Source organism: Lissotriton vulgaris, unplaced genomic scaffold (assembly GCF_964263255.1).
Source record: "Lissotriton vulgaris unplaced genomic scaffold, aLisVul1.2 SCAFFOLD_345, whole genome shotgun sequence".
Taxonomy (NCBI): domain Eukaryota; kingdom Metazoa; phylum Chordata; class Amphibia; order Caudata; family Salamandridae; genus Lissotriton; species Lissotriton vulgaris.
The window spans coordinates 1080870-1099807 of record NW_028253149.1 but is presented as its reverse complement, the minus strand read 5'-3'; positions in this window follow the sequence as shown (position 1 = coordinate 1099807).

Here is an 18938-nt window from a genome sequence, read left to right as displayed (position 1 = left end):
TAAAGTCAATGTCCAAGACAGTATTTTGGATTCTCACTTAATTAATCTCATGGCGTGTCAGCGTGGTACTAATGAGTACTGGTACCGTCGTCATGGTGATTTAAAATGTATGCTGAGGAACTTAGGAACTCCGACATGGTTCCTCACTCTGAGCTGTGCTGAGTATGGCTGGGATGACTTACTTGAATTTCTACGAGAGGCAAATGGAAATATTGAAAACATTGAATTCAAGACACCTGGAGAACTGTGTTCTTTGGATCCTGTGAATGTATGCAGGTACTTCAATCATAGATTTGAAGCTATGATGTCTTTCATCACAAATAAAAAGAATCCACCTCTTGGAGAGGTGTTGGATTTCTTCTGGAGAAAGGAGTATCAAGCAAGAGGTGCCCCTCATATACATATGTTGCTGTGGATCAAGGATGCACCTAAATTTGGAACAGATCCGGATGACTTAGTGATGAATTTCATCGAACAGTATTCTACGTGTGCTGTTCCAAACGCAACGGAGAAGAAAAGTCTAAGAGAACAAGTTCTACGTTTCCAAAGCCATCGTTGTGGAAAGTACTGTCGTCGTAAATTCAGAAACAAGGACAAGTTCTACACCAAATGTCGTTTCAACTTTCCACGACCGGTGATTTCTAAAGGAAGAGTGAACAGTTTGATGTCTTCGCTGCGACATAATGTGACGAGGAAATCACCCAAGAATACATACAATTTGAAAAGGAATGAAGAGTCCAAGTACATCAATGACTACAACCCAGTGATTTTGTCCATGTGGAATGCCAACATGGATATACAGTTTGTGGCTGACAACTGTATGGCTGTGGCTCGGTATGTGACATCTTACATCACCAAAAAAGAAAAGACCGAACTGAAGGATATGTGGGAGGACATTTCCCATGAAAAGAGCCTCAGCAAGAAGTTGTACAGTTTCAGTCTGAAGATGTTGTCGCATCGAGAAATCGGAGCTTACGAATGTTCTGATCGATTGTCTTCAGCAAGTCTCTATGCCAAATCCAGGAGTCTCGTTTGGGCGAGTCTTGGTCTTGCTGCAACGCGAAATCGAGTTCTAAAACCTGTTCGGGAAATTGAGTATTTGGCAGAAAAGGAACCAAACAGTACCGACATTTTGAAGACCAACATGTTGGATACATATTATCCAAATCGAAGCAGTCACCTTGAGAATGTTTGTCTATATGAGGTTCTCCAAAATTATATATTCAAGAGGAACATCAAAGAAGATATTGAGAAAGGAGTGTATGCTGTAATTGGAAGTGAAGGATGCCTGGTCAAGCAAAGAAAATGCCAATTAGTAAACCATCGAAAATTAAGTGGCGAATCTCCAGAAAAAAAGGAGTTTTTCTATTTAGCACTTTTGCAACTTTTCAAGCCTTGGCGTGCAGAAGAGGAACTGCTTGGAGATTTCCTCTGTTACGAAGACTCTTTCAATGCAGCCAAGTAGTCCATAGAATGTCCTGCTTTTTCTAAATATCAAGAAATGCTAACTTTGGAAATTGAGCAGGAAGCAACGATTGCAGCCGAGATTGCCAGAGACAGTTCTCAGGACAGTCAGAGTTCTGTTTCATTGAGTCAAGATCCACTTGGAGGACCTATTATCGAAAATGAAGCTGCCACTGCTATGAATGAAGTAGAAAGAGCCATGGCACATGCTCAGGAGGATTCAGTTAACTTACAAGACTTGGAAAAACAACTCAACGTTGAGCAGAGGAAAATATATGATGAAGTTACCAAGGAAATTGAGCACGGATTAAGTCATGAGAAGAAAGAGTGCTCGTGTACGTCGTTGAAGCCTGTCCGACTGTACGTGAGTGGAGAAGCGGGAACTGGAAAAAGTTTCCTCATTAAAGCAATCTCTTGTTATTTGCAGGAAAGGACTGAGTCATCGCTGTCTTGTGTTGTGACCGCTCCTACTGGACTGGCAGCACATAATATTAAAGGTATTACTTTGCATCGTCTATTGATGCTGCCGGTGGAGCATGACAACAAATTACAATACAACAAGTTATCTGGAGATGCTTGCTGTGAAGTTTCAAGAGTCTTGAGGAAAATGAAACTACTTATCATTGACGAAGTAAGCATGGTTTCCAATGTCATGCTTGCCTTTGTGCATTTGAGAATGCAAGAAGTACTTAAAACTGAATATGATGTCTTATTTGGTGGGAAACACATTATTGTTTTCGGAGATCTTCTACAGCTGACACCAGTAAAAGGTCAACCTGTGTTCAAAATACTCACGCATGAAGATACCAGGAAGTGCCTAGGGAGCATTGGCAACGTCAATATATGGTTAAACTTCAATTATGCAGAACTGCATCAAAATATGCGTCAGGCAAAGGATGAAGATTACAAGAATATTCTACAAGATATTAGAATTGGAAAAGTGACCGAGCATGGGAAAGAAGCTTTAAATGCACGGTTACTGTCAAATTTGTATCCCAAACAAGAGATTGTGCCTGAGAATATTTTTCAGAAAATTACTGAGAAGAAATCCGGGATATGTCTCATGCCAACTCTTGCAGAATGTGCCATCTTCAACAACAAAATGTTGAATTTAGAAAAGCAAGACATTGTGAAACTGGAAGCTATCGACAAATTAGAGCATATGGGATCAACAATTATTTTGTCAGATAATTTGAAATCAAAATTGGATTCATTAGAGAAGACTATATCTAAGACAGCGGGTTTTGAAAAGACTCTGAATGTGTGTTTAAATTGCCGAATCATTTTGAGACGGAATTTACATGTAGAAAGAGGTCTGGTAAATGGATCAATGGGTAATGTTGTTGATTTTGAGAAATACAGAAATAGAGATGGAATAGAATTTTTAAGAATTAAATTTGATGGCATTGAGGAAGTACAGCAAATTGGTCGTTGTTCTGCTAGGTTTTTGCTTGTTAAAGACTAATATGTTCGCCGTAAACAGTTTCCTGTTTGCTTAGCATATGCGGTGACAATCCATAAATCGCAAGGTTTAAGTGTAGACTGTGCATTGGTGAATATTGGCAGTTCAGTGTTCAAGGAGGGTATGGCATATGTGGCATTGTCACGAGTTAGAACTTTATCGGGATTGTACTTGATTGACTGTGATGTCACAAACATTTGTGCGGATCTAGATTGTGTTAAGGAATACAATAGGTTAAGAAGAGAGTATGCGCCACATTTGCCTCAATATCCTTTGTTTGAGAAACGTGTGGTAGGCCGGAAACGTAGAAATAGCAGTAATAGTAGGGAGGTTGTTGCAAAAAGACTAAAAGTGAATGAACCGAAAGTTGTTAGCAGAAAGAAAGTGGATACTGTTGAAGAGATTGTTGGTTTTCAATTTGAAAACAGTTCTGGTGTCAACTGCTATGCAAATGTCGTTGTTAATGTTCTCTTTTCACTAGAGAGTTTAAAAGAACAGATTGTGTTCAATTCAGAACAAAGTTTATGCTGTTTGTTGAATTCTGTGTTAGAGAAATGTAGCACTGATCGTACAAAAGTAGAAAGTGTGTCTGAAGTTCGTTATCTGTTAGATGAATGTTCAGGTCAAACAGACTTCTCTGAAAATAATCAGCAAGATTGTCAGGAGTTTTTAATGTATATGCTTGATATATTGCAAGATGAGAGTGTAGATGTAGATCACCTGTTTGGGCTTTCTTATCAATGGCAGCATGACTGCGAGAACTGTATGGTATCAAGTACTACTAGTGTAGACTCAGAAAGATTTATATATTTAACTTTGCCAGACAGTAAATCAGTGTCCTTTAATAAGCTAGTAAATGCAGCGGATCACAACATGGAGTGTAGCCAATGTAAATGTGATATGATGTCAACATTATTTATACGTAGATATGGCCAGTATGTCATTTTAATGATGCAACGATGTAGGCCTGATGGATCAAAATTGTCAACTTTAATAAAACATTTTGTGGCTTCTCAGGTGTCAATATCAGGGAGGACTTTTGTTACTGTAGCAATTATCTATCACGATGGTCCATCAACAACATCAGGACATTATACAGCTTACTTAAAGTCTGGAAACGGCTGGTCATTCTGTAATGATTCTGTTGTAACTTTCAAAAAAAAATTGCCGTTTGACCTTAAAAATTCTTACCTGGTGTTTTTAAAACCAAAATTTTAAGTAGAGGGAATGTAAGTCTGCAATGCTGTCTCGATTAAAAATCCAACTATATAAACCTGATGGAAGTAAGTCTGCTTCATAGTAAGCAGTATCAGTGTCATAGGAAAAGGAGAACATGAGTGACAAAGAAGAGTAAGATATTAGTAGTCCAGGATTGTGAAAATAATCTCAAATATTTTATTTTTGAAAGTTGCGAAAATAGAAAATGTCGGGATTTGATTGGAAGAATTACAAGACTTGCGAATCGCGGCAACATGATTTGGCCTAGTGGAAACATGTGATATAATGAGAGAAGTTTTTTTTCTATGTAACATATTTCACGTATCGATGGAGGTTTTCTTTCAGAAAGTGGCGGGCTGAAAATATTTAAAGCACAACAGAGTGGATGCTGTTTATAGGAGATCGTTTGACGTCATTGAAAGTAAGTTAATTTTAAGAAGTTTTGAAAACAGATTTCTTAGGTTGTATGGGTTTTTTAAACACAGTCATTTTGATTGTGTTTTTTTTTCCCTGCTGTTACATGATGAATACCTTCAAGTCACTGATTTAAGTGAAATTTGATACATTCTGAGAACAGCAAAAATAAACCATTTAACATGTATAATTAATGTTATGCTTTTTGTCCTTATGATATACATTTAGAAATGTGTGGTACATATGGGTAAGCTGAGTTCTGTAAATATCAATTTTAATGCTTAGAGTGCTGTACTTCTGGGTAGTGTTTTTTTTTTTATAAAAAAAAGAGGCCTCACCTCAAAGAAAGCTCTTGAAAGCACACATCTTATTTGCATCCTAAAACAATCATTTACAATGTTAGACACAATTTTATTATGGCTTTACATCTTTTTTGCGCTGCTATTGCATCACTATTGTGAGACATTAGCAGTGCAAGAAAAACATCATGTTCCAAAATAGGCCTCAGTTCAGCAACATCAAGATACAGTTTCTTTTGAATATATATGTTTAGGATTGTGTAGGTGACGTAGAGAAGCAGAGACTTCTGTAAATGTCAAAGTTGTTGAAAAACTGTTTGTTTTTTAACCTTTTCCCTTGTCTTTTCTAATTTTTAAATACATGTTTTAATATTTTTTGAAATGTTTGTTCTTTGTTTTACAGATTGAAAGTATGAAAAAATATTTAAAAAAGGTAACAAGAATTATAAGGTAAATGTTTTCCACTCTTTTTACCCGCAATGCACTGCTGATGATGTCACTGACACTATCTCTCATTTACTCTCTCTAGCTGTCTTTCTTTTTACATTATTCTCTGATTACTTCCCTTATACTAACTCTTCTTTTTTTTAAAAAAATATTTTTTTAGTTCGCTTAAAGTTCGCGAACCGGTCAGCGAACTTGAAGCGAACCAAAAGAAATAGAGCTTGCCAGAGTGATAAACATTCTAGCAATTTTGTTTGAAAGGGGAGGTAGTTCTGAAAAGAACTGTTTTTTTTTGTTTTTGTTGTTTTATATTTTTTTTTTATTTTTTGAACATTTTTTGATTTTTTTGTATTTTTAGAACTGTTTTATGTTTTTTTTGTTTTTTTTATGGAGGGGAGACAACAAAAAACAGGCTTTCAAAACGGCTCAACTGGAGCAAAAAAAAGAAAATTACTTTTTGGGTGCATTAGGGCATTTATGATTTTCATATGCAATGTTCATGAGGTTGACACTCATGTTGCCATATGATAGCATTTCACCACAGTAAACACAAGATAACTTTATGTGCTGGAAGTTAGGTTGGATGTTGGGCACAGTCTCTTGTGCCTCTCTTCCCGTCAAAGACAATGTGGATGTAGATCTTGCCACAGGAGTTGCCGTCGGATTGTCTACAAGATCCCTTAATTCAGCCCGGCTGTAGTTATTGGGATGCCACCTGCTCATGTGACGGTGCATTGTATAGTTCCCCATACTGTACTTCTTGTCTGTGCCTCTCGACAATCTGTAGTCACAGATGAGGCAGGTGGCATATTTTGCATTCACTTTCTTTGTTCCAGGAGGGATGGTGAAAAACTGCCAGATAAAACTGGATTTTCGTTTAGAAACCCGGGGCAACTCATCAAGAAATTGTTGTTCCTCTCTCTCCTCTTCTTCTTCTTCCTCATCTTCCTCCTCTCTGTTAGTCAGAATTTGACTAGGTGGTCCTCTCTTCTTATGAGGAGGTGGAGGTGGTGGTGGGGGTGCACCAGCTGCAGCAAGAATGGAAGCCATTGTGGATCTTCAGATAAATGGTCTTTCTCTCACCAAGATGAAAGTCAGAGTGAGGAAATAAGGAGGGGTTTACATGATTTGGGGAAAACAAAAGTTCTGAGCCAATGAAAAGTGTTATTTTTAGGTCACATGACCTAGTCATACATCATTTGGAAACCAAAAGTGAAATGAACCAATGAGAAGTTTGATAAACAAGTCACATGACCTGTTCCGCTTACGTTACGCGGCGCGCGCCGCGTCCCAGATCGCTTCCGGTTCGCGGTCCGGAGCACTTCCGGGAGCGCTAACGCGACGCGTCATTAGACGCATTACGCGATAACGTGATATGTCGCGCTTCCGCGACGCGTCACTGTTCCGCTAACGTAACGTTGACCGGTTCGCGGACTAGATCGCGGCATCAAGATGAGCTAACGGAAAGCTTCCCGGTTCGCGAACTAGAAGCGAAGAAAAAAATATTTAAAAAAAATTATCAATAAATATCTATATATATTTTGGGATTTAAAGAATAATACATTTTACAGCTACAGATGTTAGCTTTTAAAAAACCAATGAAATTCACTGAAAAAACCATAGGTTATAGACCATATATAGTTAGAAATTTGCATTTAAAAAACCATTGAAATTCAATGAAAAAACCATAGGTTATAGACCATATATAGTTAGGAATTCGCATTTACAAAACCTTATTTTACTCGCACAAAACCATTGAAATTCCATATATAGTTAGTTGCACTAACTATATATCGCGCACCCGCAATCCACTGCTGATGATGTCACATATTACATCATTCATGACATGGTCAGTGACATCACTGATGACATCACTGATGACATCTCAAATGACATCACTGATGACATCACTGATGACATCTCAAATGACATCACTGATGACATCTCAAATGACATCACTGATGACATCACTGATGACATCTCATTTGACATTACTGATCACATCACTGATGATATCATTCATGTGATAATACGATGAACCTCTTCAGACTCTAATATAACCTTAGATACAATCAGTGTAAACAGACACTCACAGACTGTCACTCATCCATGGAGTTACTCACACACCTAGTCAGTCATGCAAAGAATCAATCACACCTCCATTTCCTCAACTATACAGTTATACAAACTTTACTTATTCAAACATATACTAACACATATTTACTCTCTTATACAATCCCTGATACAAGTACACAATGATCCATACAGCCACTCACACATTCACTGGCTCTTATGCACAGTTATTTATATATGTCAACTCTCACATGTACTGTGTTTTACATATGTACATACTTTGACATGTAGCACTGAGATATCCATTCACTCACCAATACACTCATGCACACAGTCAACCGCCCATACAGCTGTTTCCACATGCACTTTTGAAACCATACATCTAGTGAATCAACTGCTCACACATCTATGCACAGAGTCATACACCTCCCAGCCACCCACACACACACTCAGTCTCCCATACAAATACTTGGGCAACCAATCAATAACCCATATAGTTACTCATATAGCTACTTATCAACACATGCAACAGTTTACAGAACAACAGACATAATGATGCACAAATTAAGACAGTTTAGTCACTAACCCATGCACTCAGTGAGACACATTTAATCACTCACTCATACAGTCAGTCATGCACCTACTAAATCCTTCATCCAGACACTTATACATCCACTCATTCTTCAATATGTAAGACATATTTTAACTTTACAGAAACATACAGTCACTGGATGTTGTCATCAGTGATGTCATCAGTGATGTCATTTGAGATGTCATCAGTGATGTCATCAGTGATGTCACTGACCATGTCATGAATGATGTAATATGTGACATCATCAGCAGTGGATTGCGGGTGCGCGATATATAGTTAGTGCAACTAACTATATATGGAATTTCAATGGTTTTGTGCGAGTAAAATAAGGTTTTGTAAATGCGAATTCCTAACTATATATGGTCTATAACCTATGGTTTTTTCATTGAATATATATATATATATATATATATATATATATATATAGTCATGTGATCAAGACCCGAGTGGGGGTCGAAACGCGTTATGGCGCACTGGCTGGGTGAACAATTAAGCACTATTGATTCGCACGAATCTTTGGGTCCACTCCTCGTCATTTTGCCCAGGAGAAGTGGTTGTAAGCGACGATTTGCGATATATATATATTTTCTTCGGCATCCAGGTGACTGGAACTACCTTGGCTCACCATCCAGGCACCGGGGAGAATTTCGGCAGTGTTGTGGTTAGTAGCTGCACGTTGGACGTTTATTCTTCCATCGACCTTTACATATACATATATAAAACATATTTATTTTTCAGAAAGACACACATTCACTGGATGGTGTCATCAGTGATGTCATGAGTGATGTCACTGACCATGTCATGAGTGATGTAATATGTGATGTCATCAGCAGTGCATTGCACGCGCAAGTTATAGTGAGTCCGACTAACTATAACGTGGGAATTTCAATGGTTTTATGTCAGTAAAATTTCCAGCTAACTATAACTGGTGTGAAACCTCTGGTTTTTTCAGTGAATTTAATAGGTTTTTTAAATGCTAATTCCTAACTATAACTGGTGTGAAACCTCTGGTTTTTTCAGTGAATTTCAAAGGTTTTTTAAATGCTAATTCCTAACTATAACTGGTGTGAAACCTCTGGTTTTTTTCAGTGAATTTCATAGGTTTTTTTCATGCTAATTTTTAACTTTTTATAGGGCTTCATACCTATGTACTTTTTAGTAAATTTCTAAGCTTATTTTTTCAAAAATGTCTATAGCTGAGAAAGGTATGTTTTTATAAAAATGAACACTATAATGTATATTCTAATATTAGTTTTTGTGTTGAAATAGTTTTTTTTTATATTTTCGTCTCTGGAGCGCTCCCGGTGCGCGCACCGGTAAACGCCCCGGTGCGCGTACCAGTGCGCGTCCCGTCAGCGCACCAACAAAAAAAAAAGAAAAAAAAAAGTATGAAGCTAAAAGGAATGGGGACAGAGAGAGTGGTGTTAAGAGAAAGAGAGCTAGAGGGAGGAACACAGAGGGACTGTGTAATAGATAGTAAGACAGAGAAAAGGTGTAAGAGGAAGTAACTGAGAAAAAGAAAAAGAATAAGGGAGCAAAAGAAGAGAAGAAATAGGAAGAAGACTGAAGCAGACGTTCTGGGAGAATGTGAATGGATGATGAAAGTAAAAGCAAGGACAGTTAAGTATAGGGAATGACAGATAGTGACGGAACCAGAGAAAAGGAACAGCGGTGACGGAGGGAATGAAAATAGCAGTGAGTGTAAGTAAAGAGGAGTGAAAGAGGGTATATATATAAGTGAATAAGGGTAAGACATGGGGAGTAACAGAGAGAAAGAAGAGAGAGAGTAAAAGAAGGAGTGTCACAAAGGAACTAAGTGAACCAGTAAAAAAGGTAAGTGAAGGAGTGTGGATAAGCAGAGGTACTGAAAGAAGTTGAATGTGGTAGGAAATAAACATGGAGGATAAGAATAAGTGAGGGAAGCAAAGTAAAGAAACAGGGGTGAGGTAGGGTGAGAGAAAAATAGTGAAAATAAAACAAAAGGTGATAACAAAAAACATTTTTTAAACACACTTACCATATAATTAATGAAAACTTGTATCTGTGAAAGATAAAAGAAAAAACACGTTATAATTACTTAAAAATATATAATAAAATAGAAGAAACAGTTCATGAGGTTTAAAAATCTACAAATGTTTACTAAGAAATGAAGCAATACTGAAGGATACAAAAACAGAAAGAAAGTAATGTAGTTTGAGAAAAAAGAAGGAAAAAGAAATAGAAAGAGAACAAATTCCTAAAGGTAAGTAAGATACTAAAAGAATGTAAGATATCAAAACAAAATCAGTAAAGATAAGAAAGTAAAAGGAAAATGAGTGAAAAGGAGAGGAGTCTGAATGAGAAACTATTAATAAAAAAGAGGAATAGAAGATGACTGAGAGTGAGTGAAGTGAAGTCACAGAGTGAAGGGATGAAAGGAATGAGGTTATTATAGAACGATGAATAAAGCAGGAGTGAGAGAGTAAGTACACAGAAAAACAAAAGGACGGACTGAGTGAACTACAGTACAATGAGTGCGAAAGAAAAAAAAAAGGAGAAAAAGAAAGAGAGGGTAAGAAAACTAAAGCAGTGGTACTGAGAGAATATGAAAAAGATAAAAAGTGGTGGAAGGAAGAGAGAAATGCAGACAGTTCCAAGTAGATTGAGAAGTTGTGAATGAAGTGCAGTAAAGAAACAGCGATGAAAAAAGAGTGTAAATTAGTAAAGAGAGGTAAATAAGGGTGAAAAAGGAAAATGAGTGTGAGACAATGTGAACACAAAATAAATTACACAATGCAAAGTACACAATAACTTCTACAATATGTTACATTATTTATTTTTGCTGTTCTCAGAATATATTGAATTTCACTTAAATTAGTGAGTTCAAAGTCTTCATCATTTAACAGCGGGAAAAAAAAACACAATCTAAAAGATTGTGTTTAAAAAAACCCATTCAAACATACATCTCATATATGTACACTATCTTTGATTCACTTACTTTTCCGTGAGGCCAAATAGAAGATAGTGAAGGTCCTTTTGGTGGAAAAAAGTCTGCTGTGCTCTATAACTTCCATTTCATCGACTTCCTATGAAAAAAGATCTAAGAACATCATACTTTACACTTTCCTCACGGCCAATTTGTGTCAGATATATCAGTATTTTTTACTTTGAGATCCACTTAAAGTATCTACATGAGATAAATAATTTTAAATATAAGATTAACTAACTAACTAACTAACTTTTAGTATCTATTCCCGACTTCAAAGGCCAATTCCCTTTTACTAAAACTTTGGTTTTAAAAACACTAGATAAGAATTTGTAGAGTCATGAGGCAAACGTTGTTTATAAGTTAAATGAGAATCATTGCAGTAACTCCATCCTTTTTCAGATTTTAAGTAGCATGTATAATGTCCTGAGGTTGTCGAAGAACCGTCATGATAAATAATAGCTTCAGTTGTAAAGGTTCTTCCTGAAATTGATAACTGAGAAGCCACACATTTTTTTATAGAAGTTGTCAATTTAGTTCCATCAGGTCTACATCATTGGAAAACTAAAATGATATACTGCCCATAACTTTGTATAAATAATGTGGACAGCATTGTACAGTTACATTGGGTACACACAGGGCCATTTCTAGGTATTTTGCCGCCCTAGGCGAGAATTGAAAAATGCCGCCCCCTCCCTTTTATTACCATCACTCTTTCTCCCCCCATCCACGCCATCCAGGCTAGAAGAATTAATTAACAGGTGAGGCTTGTGAGTACCAAGGAACATCACTCCGGTTCTATGCATGATGATAAGCAGGTGACGCAGCCCAGATATAGTGTACCGAATTCACCCACCATAACTGGAATGCACTTTCTTTTATTGAATGGGAAATCATTGAACTACAAATACAGGTCCCTATGACGAGGATGCGTTTTCGTGCAGGGCACAGATGTGTGTTTGTTTTTAGGTGAATTTATTGTGACTTTTAAGCTGGGGACTAGGTTGGAGTCTGGCGGGAGGCTCAATCATCCTGTGAATCTGGGCAAATCACTTAGGGGCAGATTGACAATTACCGGTGCATCCCTGCATATCGGCAGGGATGCACCAGTAATTGTGCACCGCAGCTCCGCCACCCTTGATGCGCCACAATTACAAGGCGCCGCACCATGGGGCAAAAACGGCACAGATGCGTCATGTATCTGTGCCGTAAAAGCGGCGCATTGCTGGAGTTGTCACAAGCAGAGACAGACCTACCTAAAAAGTGGATCTGTCTATAATCATTCAAGGACCACCAATATTGGTAAAACAATGGGGCACCTGGTGCTGTTTCATATATGTCTGAATTTGGAGTAGTTGCAAAACATGTCCTAATGAAAACGACAAAACCATAATTTAGAATGAAGAATTGTTATGCCATATCCCCAGTAAAGTCCAGCTAATAAGACTGCACCTGGCTATTACCTTAGTGCTTGTGGACGATATATGTGTCTGCTTGAATGAAAGCACTGTCCTATGATCATAAGATGATGACTGTGTGCCCTGCTGCTAAGTCTCCAAACGTTAAAGCTTAAGGATGTGAGTCTGCAACAAAGGTAAAAGCAAAAGTGAAACAGAATCTAGCCTAGAGCCTTACAAAGAAAAATTAGGCAATAACAAAAGTGATCTCTGACCAACTATTACCTTTCTGATACTTATTGGGAATCCCAAATATGAAACACGTTATCCCGCTGGCTGGTTTAAAAAAAATAGGGTAATTCCTTGATGAGGCCCACTGCAAAATTTATAACCTATTTCTCATAGAAACGTTCTTCCTTTTTCGAGCCTGTAACGCCAAACATAAGCAAACTGAGGTCATGAGATTATTATATATACCTAAAATTTTCAGAGACACCATACGTAAGCAAATGCAATACAGCTTGATCAATTGCTATAAAGTGTCCTATTGTGTAGTCTACACATATGAAGATATATAGAAATGACACTCTATATGTCGCAACCGTTAAAATGTAATAAAGATACCTACTCAATATTATGCACAAAAGAATACGGGGATGTTTAATGGTTCAACACTCGAACCCCAAAGTTGCTCTGTGCCTGTGCCGAGATAAGATGGAAAACTGCACCTAAATCATATTTACAGGCAAAGTAGTGGAAGCGAAACTTTGCTTCCTAAAAACACCCATGCTTGGGTTCCTCACTAGAAAAACTAATTAAGCACAAAGGCTCACAATGCTAGACTGTGCCAAGAGATAAATATTATGTTGGAAAACTGCCTACCAAAACATTGTTTACCGAGGCTGCCAAACATTAGCCCCTCACTCGAAATGCTCGTAAAGCACAATACCCCCAAAGTTGCTTTTAAACATGATGAGAGCGACCTGAAAGCTCAATATAAATTGTACATGTGAGCAAAAAGGGAGCGCACCCTAAAGGCCTAGGCCCTTATTTATGAGGCCTTGCGTCAGTTTTGCGCCGCCGGTGCGTCACTTTTTGTGACGCACCAGCGGCGTAAAATATGCGCCTTGTTGCGCCATATTTAAAAAGTGACGCATCTAGGTAGATGCGTCACTTTTTAAACCCCTGCGCCACATTATACCTGCGTCAGGTATAATGTATGCAGAGGGGGCGTTCCCCCGCAAAAAGCCTCGTAATAGTGACGCTGTGAAACTATGAGATTTCACTGCGTCACTTTTAGGAGGCTGTTGCGTCAAAATCTTGCGCCTGCCTCACAGCAGGCGTAAGAGTGACGCAAGCCCTTTCACATGGGGCTTTTCCCATGTGAAAGGACGCATTGCTGGAGTTGTGTCACTTTTGTGACACACTCCAGCAATGCGTCACTTTTGCGCTTACAGATACGTCAGAAATACTGACGTATCTGTAAGTCCTTGCGACATGATGCGTCATACATTAAATATGACGCATCATTGGTGTCGCAAGGAGTGCGCAGTGAAAAGTGACGCATCGCTGTTTTCACGCAGCGATGCGTCACTTTTCATAAATGAGGCCCCCTGGTTCTTACCTGTGTCTCGAATGTAACTAATCTCTTAAGAGATCAACAGGCACGTTGATGTCCGCGCTGTTCATGAAAAGGGAAAACTTCATGTTTTGCCTACAGCTAAATACGTCTAGTCCTTTAGATATATTCATTTTCAACGGTTCGAAAGGCATCTTGGTTTGTTTATATCATCAACAGCTTATTGACAGACACTGTACAAAAAACACAACTCTATTAAATAAAAGGCACACAAACGACGTGCAGAGTTTTGGTGTCTGCATCCTGTGTCGCCCCTTTAAAAGTCTTCGTCAACTACATTATCTTTTTCAGAAGCGCTTTCTCTAACAAGCACGACTACATGCGTGGCTGGTTACAAATAAACCAGCCTGGGTCAGCACAAACTCATGTTTTTGCCGCCCTCCCCCTGTTGCCGCCCTAGGCGGCTGCCTAGTCCTGCCTAATGGTAGAAACGGCCCTGGGTACACACCATATTATGATCTGCTGCTTTAACTAGATTTTTGAATGACACTGATTTACAGTCAGGTAAAGTCAAATATATAAATCTTTCAGTGTCTATTCTAGTAGTACTTGATAAACTACAATTGTGGCAGTCATGCTGCCATTGATAAGAAAGGCTGAAAAGATTATCTACATCTACACCTTCATCTTCCAAAACACCAAACGTATACATTAAAAATTCCTGACAATCCTGCTGAATGTTCTGTGAAAATTTATCTTGACCAGAACACATATCTAAAATATTTCGAATTTCTGTTACACGTTCTATTTCTGCTGTATCACTGCTACATTTCTCAAACACAGAATTCAATAAACCACACAATCTTTGATCCCGATTTTCAACAATCTGTTCTTGTAAACTTTTAAGAAAAAAAACAACATTAACCACTACATTAGCATAGCAGTTGACACCAGAACTATTTTCAAACTGAAATCCAACAACATTTTCTTCACAATTCTTTTTCTTCCTGTTTTCAATTACAGTTTTCTCTACTTTTTGTCTTTTTGCAACTACCTCACTGTAATTATCCTCATTTCTTCTTTTTCGGCCTACCACACGTTTTTCAAACAGAGGATATTGAGGCAAATGTGGAGCATATTCTCTTCTTAACCTATTGTATTCTTTAACACAATCTAGATCTGCACAAATTTTTGTCTCATCACACTCAATCAAATACAATCCTGATAAAGTTCTGACTCGGGATAATGCCACATATGCCATACCCTCTTTAAACACAGATCTTCCAATGTTCACCAAAGCATTATCTACACTTAAACCTTGAGATTTATGAATTGTTACTGCATATGCCAAACAAACAGGAAACTGTTTTCGGAGAACATATAAGTCTTTTACAAGTAAAAATCTAGCAGAACCACAACTTATTTGTTGTACTTGTTCAATGCCATCAAATTTTATTTTTAAAAATTCAATTCCATCTCTATTTCTGTAATTCACAAAATCAACAACATAACCCATTGCTCCATTTACCAGACCTCTTTCAACATTTAAATTCCTTCTCAAAATGATACGACAATTTAAACACACATTCAGAGTCTTTTCAAAACCAGCTGTTTTAGAAATACTTTTCTCTAATGAATCCAATTTAGTTTTCAAATTTTCAGACAAAACAATTGTTGCACCCATGTGCTCTATTTTATCTATTGCTTCCAGTTTCACAATCTCTTCATTTTCTAACTCTAACATTTTGTTGTTGAAGATGGAACATTCTTGCAGAGTTGGCATCAAACATATCCCAGATTTCTTCTTAGTCATTTTTTTAAAAATATTCTCTGGAAGAATGTTTTCATTTGGATGCAAATTTGAAATTAATCGACCATGTAAAGCTTTTTTCCCAAGCTCGCTTACTTTTCCAATCCTTATATCTTGTAGAATATTTTTATAATCTTCATCCTTTGCCTGTCGCATATTTTGAAGCAGTTCAGCAATTTTAAAATGTAACCATACATTAACGTTTCCAATGCTTCCAAGGGACTTCCTGGTATCTTCATGTGTGAGCATTTTAAACACTGGTTGTCCTTTTACTGGAGTCAACTGCAATAGATCTCCAAAAACAATAATGTGTTTTCCTCCAAATAACACATCATACTCTGTTCTAAGAATTTTTTGCATTCTCCAATGCACAAAAGCAAGCATTAGATTTGAGACCATGCTTACTTCATCAATGATAAGAAGTTTCATTTTCTTCAAGACTCTTGAAACTTCAGAACAAGCATCTCCAGATAACTTGTTGTAATGCAATTTATTATCATGCTCAACTGGCAGCATCAGTAAACGATGTAGAGTAATCCCTTTAATATTATGTGCAGCCAGACCAGTTGGAGCAGTTACACCACAAGACAGTGGTGAATCAGTCCTTTTCTGCAGATAACTTGCAATGGCTTTAATTAGAAAACTTTTTCCTGTCCCTGCTTCTCCACTTACGTACAGTTGGACAGGGTCAAATGATGTACATGAGCACTCTTTTTTCTCATGTCTGAATCCATGTTCAACCTGCTCTGTGACTTCATCATATATCTTTTTCTGCTCAACGTTTAGTTGCTTTACCAAATCTTCTAAGTTAAATCCATCCTCTTGAGCTTGTTCCATAGCTCTTTCCACCTCATCCATGGCAGTGGCAGCTTCATTTTGGATGATAGGTCCTCCTAGTGGATCCTGACACAATGAAGTAGAACTCTGACTATCTTGAGAACTGTCTCTAGCTATCTCTTCAGCAATTGTGGTTTCTTGCTCCATTTCTTCATTCAACATTTGCAGATAATTTAGAAAAATAGGACATTCTATGGTATCCTTAGTTGCATTAAAAGAGTCTTCATAACAGAGAAAATCTCCAAGTAGTTCCTCTTCTGTACGCCATGGCTTAAAGAGTTGCAAAAGAGCTAAATAGTAAAATTCTCGTTTGTCTGGAGCTTCACAACTCAATTTTCGATGATTAATCAAATGGCCTTTTTTCTGCTTCACTAGACATCCTTCATAGCCAATGACTGCATATTTTCCATTATTGATATCTTCTGTGATGTTCCTCTTATAACTGTAGTTTTGCAGAACTTCATACAAACAAGTGTTCTCAAGGTGAGTACTTCTATTTGGATAGTATGTATCCAACATATTTGTCTTCAAAATATCTGTACTGTTTGGTTCTTTCTCCGCCAAATATTCAATTTCTTGTACAGATTTCAAAACTCGGTTTCGTGTTGCAGCAAGACCTAGACTCACCCAAATGATTGTTCTTGATTTGGCATACAGACTTGCTGATGATAACCGATCAGAACATTCATATGCTCCAATTTCTCGATGCGACAACATCTTCAGACTGAAACTGTATAATTTCTTGCTTAGACTCTTTTCATGTGAAATGTCTTCCCACATTTCCTTCAGTTCTGTCTTTTCTTTTTTGGTGATGTAAGATGTCACATATCGAGCCACAGCAATAGAGTTGTCAGCCATGAACTGAATATCCATGTTAGCATTCCACATGGACAAAATCACTGGGTTGTAATCGTTGATGTACTTAGATTCTTCATTTCTTTTCAAATTGTATGTATTTTTGGGAGATTTCCTCGTCACAGTATGTCGTAGAGATGACATCAAATTATTTACTCTTCCCTTAGAAATCACTGGTCGTGGAAGGAAATGCAAAACGACATTTCGTGTAGTACTTTTCCTTGTTTTTAAATTTTCGACGACAGTACTTTCCACAATGATGAGATTGAAAACGTAAAACTTGTTGCCTTAAACTGTTTTCTACAGTAGATTTTGGAACAGCACATGTTGAATACTCTTCAATGAAACTCATCACTGTTTCATCTGAATCTGATCCAAATTTGGGTGCATCTTTAATCCACAACAACATATGTATATGAGGAGCACCTCTCGCTTGATATTCCTTCCTCCAAAAGAAATCCAAAACCTCTCCAAGGGGAGGACTTTTTTGTTGTTGGTAATAAAAGACATCATAGCTTCAAATCTATGATTAAAATATCTGCAAACATTCACTGGATCCAAAGAACACAGTTCTCCAGGTGTTTTTAATTCTATATTTGGTATGTTTCCATTTGCCTCTCGTAGAAATTCAAGTAAGTCATCCCATGCATACTCAGCACAGCTAAGAGTGAGGAACCATGTAGGAGTTCCTAAGTTTCTTAGCATACATTTCAATTCTCCATGACGACGGAACCAATACTCATTGGTTCCACGTTGACATGCCATGAGATTGATTAGCTGAGATTCCAAAATACTATCTTGCAGATTAACTTTCTCCATAAAGTCCCTTGCAGAAACATTTTGCAAATGAGCTCCACTTTTTAGTATATGATTAACTGCATAAGAAAGCCCAGACAAATCACTTTCAAACAGTAGATGAAACAAATATGGAATGCATTGACGAAACCTTGGATCTTCAGCATATAATCTTAGAGTCCGGTATTCAGCTGCAGGAATTTGAACTGGTCGATCATCATATCGTCCACCACGACCTGTTGGAAATAATTGTGGAAAACAACGAGCTTCCAAACTTTCTTCCCATACACTAATGGGACTTCCTTTTGCTGCTTTCATTTGAAACAAGTCAATTGCATTTCCCATTACTTCTTTGGAATGCAAAGGATGAACAGTATAATGTTCATATATTTCTTCACTTCTAGACACATCAACTTTTTCAATTTGACCAACTGAACAATCACTGTCTTCTTCTGTAGCTGTTTCCTCTGCTCCAACACTTACATCTTTGTAGTACTCATTGTTTTTGACCAAATACAACGTTGCCTTTTTGACTTTTCTAACATCCACTAAATCTTGCCAGATTTTCTTACTCTTTGTCGGAACCCCATTAACTAGAATAACTAGAGGATCCTCTTCTACTCTTTCTACACCAATTGTATCAATATTTTTCTTTACATCTAGAGGCAAATAAACAACTCTTCCCTTTAATCCTCTCTGTAAATCTGATGGAGGCAATTTCCCTGTCTTAGGCT